At 47.7% G+C, this 6,000-nt stretch overlaps 1 protein-coding gene across 1 annotated transcript in view; it reads left to right on the top strand.

The window, feature by feature from the left end:
* The first annotated feature begins 8 nt into the window (after window positions 1-8).
* P3H2 (prolyl 3-hydroxylase 2) overlaps window positions 9-6,000 on the top strand; it is an 86,574-nt gene continuing 80,582 nt past the window's right edge. Inside the window, exon 1 of the mRNA XM_026070944.1 lies at window positions 9-113. The gene's annotated coding sequence lies outside the window, so the exon portion shown is untranslated. The remainder of the gene's footprint in view (window positions 114-6,000) is intronic.

Here is a 6,000-nt window from a genome sequence, read left to right as displayed (position 1 = left end):
GCTGCGAGGAGCCGCGCCTGGGCGCCGCCTCCCGCCACCGCGCCGCCGAGGAGGTGCGCGCCGACTTCCAGCGCAGGGTGCCCTACAGCTACCTGCAGCGCGCCTACATCCAGGTGAGGCTCCGCCGGCGCCCGCCCCGAGCCCCGAGCCCCCGCGGCAGCGTTATCGCCCCTGCTGCAGCCCTCTCGGCTGGGGATGCCCCCGTCTCCCCCGAGCCCTCTCCACGCTCCCTCCCTTCTCTCCCAGTGCCCCCCCCCAGCATTATCCCCCCTCCTACATCCCTCTCAGCTGGGGATGCCCCCGTCTCCCCCGAGCCCTCTCCACGCTCCCTCCCTTCTCTCCCAGTGCCCCCCCTAGAGTTATCCTCCCTTCCATCCTTGCAGGTGACATGCCCCCTCATCCATCTGCCCCTCTCCAAGGTGATATTCCCACTCTTCCATCTCTTCCCCAGCCTCCCAGATATGGTTTCCACCCTTCCATTGCCCCCGAACCTGCCYTGTGCTCCTTGTTCTGGGAGGCCCAAGCCTCCCTTTGTCCCCCGCCCCCCCCAGCTGCAGGGACCAGGTGAGGAACCCCACGGTGAGCAGGGATGTCCGGACTTGGGTATCCAATGGGGCCTTATGGGTCACTGATGTGTACAGTAAGTTTCCATGGCCAGCCCTCAAAGGAGGGGGAGAGAAATGTGCTTTTTTGCTCGTTTTAGTATAGAATAACTAAGTCCRAAAGTGATCTGCCTTTGATGGAGAGTTTGCAGGAAAAAAAGCCCAATGAAACCCCCCAGTAACACCCTGATGCAGGAGGGGTTTCCATTTAGAGTAAACTGAACTGTAAAATGCTGTTTTTCCTAGAGTGGAGGGTATGCATGAAGCCGGGGGATGAATCGTTGCTACTGTAATCTGATGGTCTCTGTTCTGCGTTATGAAATACCCTGAATGATGCTGTACAGTCAGTATTTTGCAGCCACTGATATCTTYGTTATCATCCTCTTATCCCAACAACTTCTGCCTTGTAGCTATTACCTTTCCCTGAAGAAAATGGTGTTCTGTGAACTTCTTTGTCAGAATGGGAAGGGAAAGGGAGAAAAGTTTAGGGTGGTTTTCTTCTAGGTCAAGACCTGTGCTGTGGCAAGTCAGGTACCTGTAGTAAGGCTTCCTGTTCATGACTAGTAAGAACAGAAACTGTGGGAATCTCTATTTCACGCCAAGCTGAATGTTTAAAACACTTCTGGAACATTTTGCTCTGTGTTTCTGCTTTGAGTACATTCATAACCTTGTAGCTGCTATAGGCAATTTAATAGGTGAAGACCTGCAGGTCAGAGCATGGCAAAGGCGCTTCTGCTGAAACCTGTTTCCAGCTGGAGAAGCAAACGCCTGTCCTGGGCAGTGTTTGTGCTTGTAGTGCAGTAACCTTGCAGCAACAGAATACAGGAGACAAATCATCAGCTGCTACATTTTAAAACCTATTGAGAAGTCACAGCTATGTTGCTTTTGTTGTACTTTCTGTGCTGTCATTGCCTTCATGTGGTGGGKTTTTTTTTGTTTGTTTGTTTGTTTTCTACAATTTGGGGGCTAGAAGTATGTAGGAAGTTTCTTAAATGCCAGTGTACATGTACTGTTTGGAGTTCTGGAAAGAAATTCTGTGAATGAAATGAGAATATAATTTGGCTCATATGTGATCCCATTGAAGCTTGCAGAACTCTCCTGAGGAGCTTATCCTAAAAGATGCTCTGTCTGTGTAGTGTCACCATCTATGGGCAGTGACACTAAATTTGTCATACTAAAAACTAAGTGATTCTTTCTGAATTCAAAGCCTGTCCCAGAGCTTTGCTCACCCCAAGCTTATCAAAAAACTTTCCTCTGAAGTAGGGGATGGGGTTAACTAACTGTTTGCTTCTCGTTTCAGTAAAATCAATATAGAATAATCTAGTTGTTTTTCAGGTATGGTCTAACTTCCATTTCAGTTTCTACTGGCTCTGAGGTTTTTCTTTTCCTCATTTAATAAATGTATTATAAACTTATCAAAGCAATGAGTTGAAAAACATACTTTCTTATTACATGTCTGAGTCATCATAATTTGCTTTTGTAATGTCTAGAGGCTTATATTCATTTCAGCTGTGATTTCCTGCTAGCTGATGGACTGGTGGATGTTCTGGCTATCTGCATGGATGCCTGGGTTTCAGACACTGTATTCAAGGGAAGGTACTGGTTGGACAGAGCCATTTCCATTTTGGTGTTTACCTTCTTTAACCCAATGTGTAAGCCTAATGCTCCTGGGTTTTGGCCAGGTTCGTAAGCCAGCGCTCTCGGCACCTTTGTCCTGCTGAGGAACCTGTAATGGGTTGTCTCATACTCGCTCCACTGATGGCTGAGCATGAGCTGTGTTATAATGATTGCTCTTTTGACCTGGCTCAACAAGTCTGTTTGCAGAAGAAAAAGTCGTGCTTTGGATTTGCCTGCACTTGCACAAAACACGAGCTCTAGTGTATGCTCGGATCTGAACCGTCTCCCTGTGCCAAGGCTGAGTGAACGGTTTGGCACTTTCCCTGAGGGTTGGGATGCATCGGCACACGCCCTGTGTGGACACCTCATCGGCAGCATCTGCTCTGCTTTCCGCCTGAGAAGGGCAGCCGCAGAGGGGGGCTTGCGCTGAGACCCCCGCACCGCCGTGGGCTCACGGGCAGGCTGTGCGACTCCGGGGTCAGAGTTGTCTCTCTCTGGCTGCTTGACCCCTGCTTTGCTCCTTGAAACCAAAAAGGAAATGAGGTTAGATTAAACATCCTGCYGTGTATCCTGTACAGTCCCTTCCCTTGCTGCACGGGGAGGCCTGGCTGCTGGGTACTTGCGCTGGCCCCTGGCCCGAATGGCCATCGGGGGTTGATGGCATTTGCGGTTTTGGGGGAGGAGGAACAGCCTGGAACATGCTTTCTAACTCCCACTGCCAGTGACCTTGTGCTTGTTTGCTTCTCAGGAGGGGAGAGATGTATCCCTTTGGGAGGGAATGACAAAGCAAGGAATATATTTAAAAAAAATAAATAAAAAAATTGAAGTTTGGCACTCATGCAGTGCTTTGAAAAATGGTGGTGAATAAACATGAGCTAATCGTCGCAACAGTCCTGTGGGGTATGAAAAGCAAAGGCTATTACTGCTGTTGTACAGCTGCATGGACCAAATATTGGCCTGCTTTATCTCCACCTTGAGAGTGATTGCTTTTGGGCCAGCAGAGCAACCCAGGGCATCCCCAAAGCCAGGCTAGAAGGGCTGAGGTCTCTGTCTCAGCTCCTGGGTTTCTCTAGAGCAAGTGAGAGCCGTGTCTGGCACAGTCATGGTGACGTGAAAATCTCTGTAGTAAATTGGTTGGAAAACTGATATTAGAATTTGAGGTTTAGGACTTTCCTTGTTACTTACTGAACTGTAGCAGTAGCTTCCCTGAGCTCTGTTGTTGCTCTTCTAAGCAGATGCTCGGGATGCCCCTGCAGGGAGCCCTGTAGAGGGGGAGGAAAGTGATGATGTGATTAGGTTAAATGTTGATCGTACCTCAGTGTGAGAACATGTCCTGTCAGTCATTAAAACCATGTCATCCTGTCAGCTCCTTAGGCTTTTTTCYCCTCTTCTGTATACCTTCAAAATAAAGGCCTTTTGAAGGCCACAGTGTTGTTTCCCAGATATGGGAAAGGGTGTTATTCTGTTTCTTGTTTTAGACTCTGAGAATGTAAAAAGTTAAATATCATGACCCTGAACTGAGGGGTTTTGGTGACTCTAGCATGATGTGAGAGAAGATTGTGGTGCACAGCGGGGCTGGGACAGCTGATGACAGCTGTCAGTTTCCATGGGCTTTGGACTCTTGATCAGACCTGTGACATTGATTGTGCTACACAGACTTTAGACAAATTGCTTTGAACAAGCACCCCAAGTCCAAATGTGCCTTTGGGTCTTCTTTGCAGCTTCCAAATATGTATCATAAGTAGGAAAATTCTTCACAGGCAGGATTTTTCCTAAAGTAGCTGATGTTTTCAGACCATCTAGAAATACCTTGGATGCAGCTAGCTGAAGTAGTCAGTGGGATGAGTTYTGAGAAGATCTGAAAACTAAGAAGGGGCAGGGAAGGTGATGAGATCATGGGCAGTGGATAGAAGAATAAGCTCTCCAGCCCATGGAGATGGAAAAGGTCCTTCAGTGGGTTTCCGACATCGTGTCTCATGGGCAGAAGGGCAACTTGCCTGAAGCGGGTGGCTCTCCTGTGTGCTGGCTGGTTGGCCTGTGTCAATGAAGTATCYGCTAGGCTTGGCAGGTGGGTGTGGGAGGATCTCTTTGCAGTCTGCAATTTTTCTTTAATTACATCCTCTTAGCTTTGCTGCCTTAGTCATCTTTTTTTTCTGGTAAAACCTAGCCTGCAGGCCATGATGTTTCCTAACCCCCCCCCCCCCCCCCCCGGGGGTTTCCAGCTCTGAGAATGAGTGGAGGAGAAAACAACTTACACTGACAGTGCTTGCTGGCTGCGAGCTGCTGACTCAGTAACATTGTTGGAGCTYGCTGCGGATGGTCTGCTCATGAACAGTGTGGTGAAGTGCAGCTTTCCAGTCCTGCTGCTGTCTCCTGGGAGCTGATGGGAACCCTGGTCCAAAAATAACAAGTAACCTGGAAAACTTGATCACTGTCGATTGCAAAACAAGTCCTTCTCTTCTACCCTGCTAACCCTTCCCCTGAGTTTTCTTTCCCTTGTCTCATCTTGTTCTTGTCTATATAATCTCCTGGCTCATTTGCCATGTGATCACAATAGCTTGTTTTTATTTTCCTCTCTGTATACTTGTGCGTCTTTTCTGAGCACTTGCTCCTGTTTTATAAATGCTGACCCCCCCCCCCCCCCCCCCCAACGGTCTCATCTTCCCACTTGCCTGCATGCCCCATTGCACATCTGTGAAGCACAGCAGGATTCGTACATCTGTGGTCTGTAACCATCAGCCTTGGATCTAAATAAAGAAAGGCCTTTCAGACTGTGCTTGTGTTTAAAATAAATAAAACAGCCCTACTGTGCATAGGGCCTTGCTCCTCTCCTAATGTCAGATCACTGGTGAGCAAAAGGTGCGAGAGTCTGAATCAGTCTTGCTTATTCTGTCTTTGTCTCAAGTTTTTCCTTGCCATGTGCATGTTATGCTTCTGTTCTTATACAACATTATTTTCAGGACTTCATGTGTTACTAATATAAAGTTTAGACTCTCCGTGTTGCAGGAGAGGCTGTTCCATAAAGCTGTTCCTTTTCTGCTTATACAAACTTTATGTGCATCTTAATCTTTTAGTGATCTTGTTTGGGGAGAACTTGATTTTTACACCGCTATCTTGCCCTGCTGGGTCTTCCACRTTACAACCTACTGGGGCACGTTGTKCCTTCAGCAGGCACTGCTGTGACTATCTTTGGGTTACACAGTACTCCCCTGCTCACTCACACCACTAGGATTTTTGAAATGCAACATGGGTGCAATAATGACTTGATCAAAGACYGTGGTGGGAAGCGGAGGGAGAAGCAAATGGATCAGGAAGTAGAGTGGGAGCCCAAACTTGGAGAAACATCTGTGATATAGATTATTGCCCTACTCCAGTTCTGCCTTTGAAAGCTCCCTATTTATGAAAATCCAAACTGAAGGGAGGAGATCTCATGTATATAGAAAAGTCAGACCTCTAACCGCTCCACACTGTTCATTCTGCCTTCTGCCTGTGCTTCTGCAAGACTTGCTACCAGCCGTGCTCAGGCATTTGTCTTTGGGGTCTTGTTGCAAGCCTTTATTAAGTCATCTCTGCCAAATTCTTTCCACCTCAAGTAATTGCTCTTTGCCTATCTCTGCACTGTTGCACTGGGCCAGAGTCTTTTGTCAGCCTGACAGAAATCTGGAGCATCTACCTAGGAATCATGGAATAACTCAGGATTCACACCAACATAGTTGCTTTTGTAATTTGCATTGTTTCACTCCACTGCTGATGTTTTCCATGAAAGTTTTGTTCTGTTTCT

The sequence above is a fragment of the Apteryx rowi genome, unplaced genomic scaffold (assembly GCF_003343035.1).
Source record: "Apteryx rowi isolate R43461 unplaced genomic scaffold, aptRow1 scaffold_32, whole genome shotgun sequence".
Lineage (NCBI taxonomy): Eukaryota > Metazoa > Chordata > Aves > Apterygiformes > Apterygidae > Apteryx > Apteryx rowi.
This window is presented reverse-complemented; position numbering and strand designations above follow the sequence as displayed.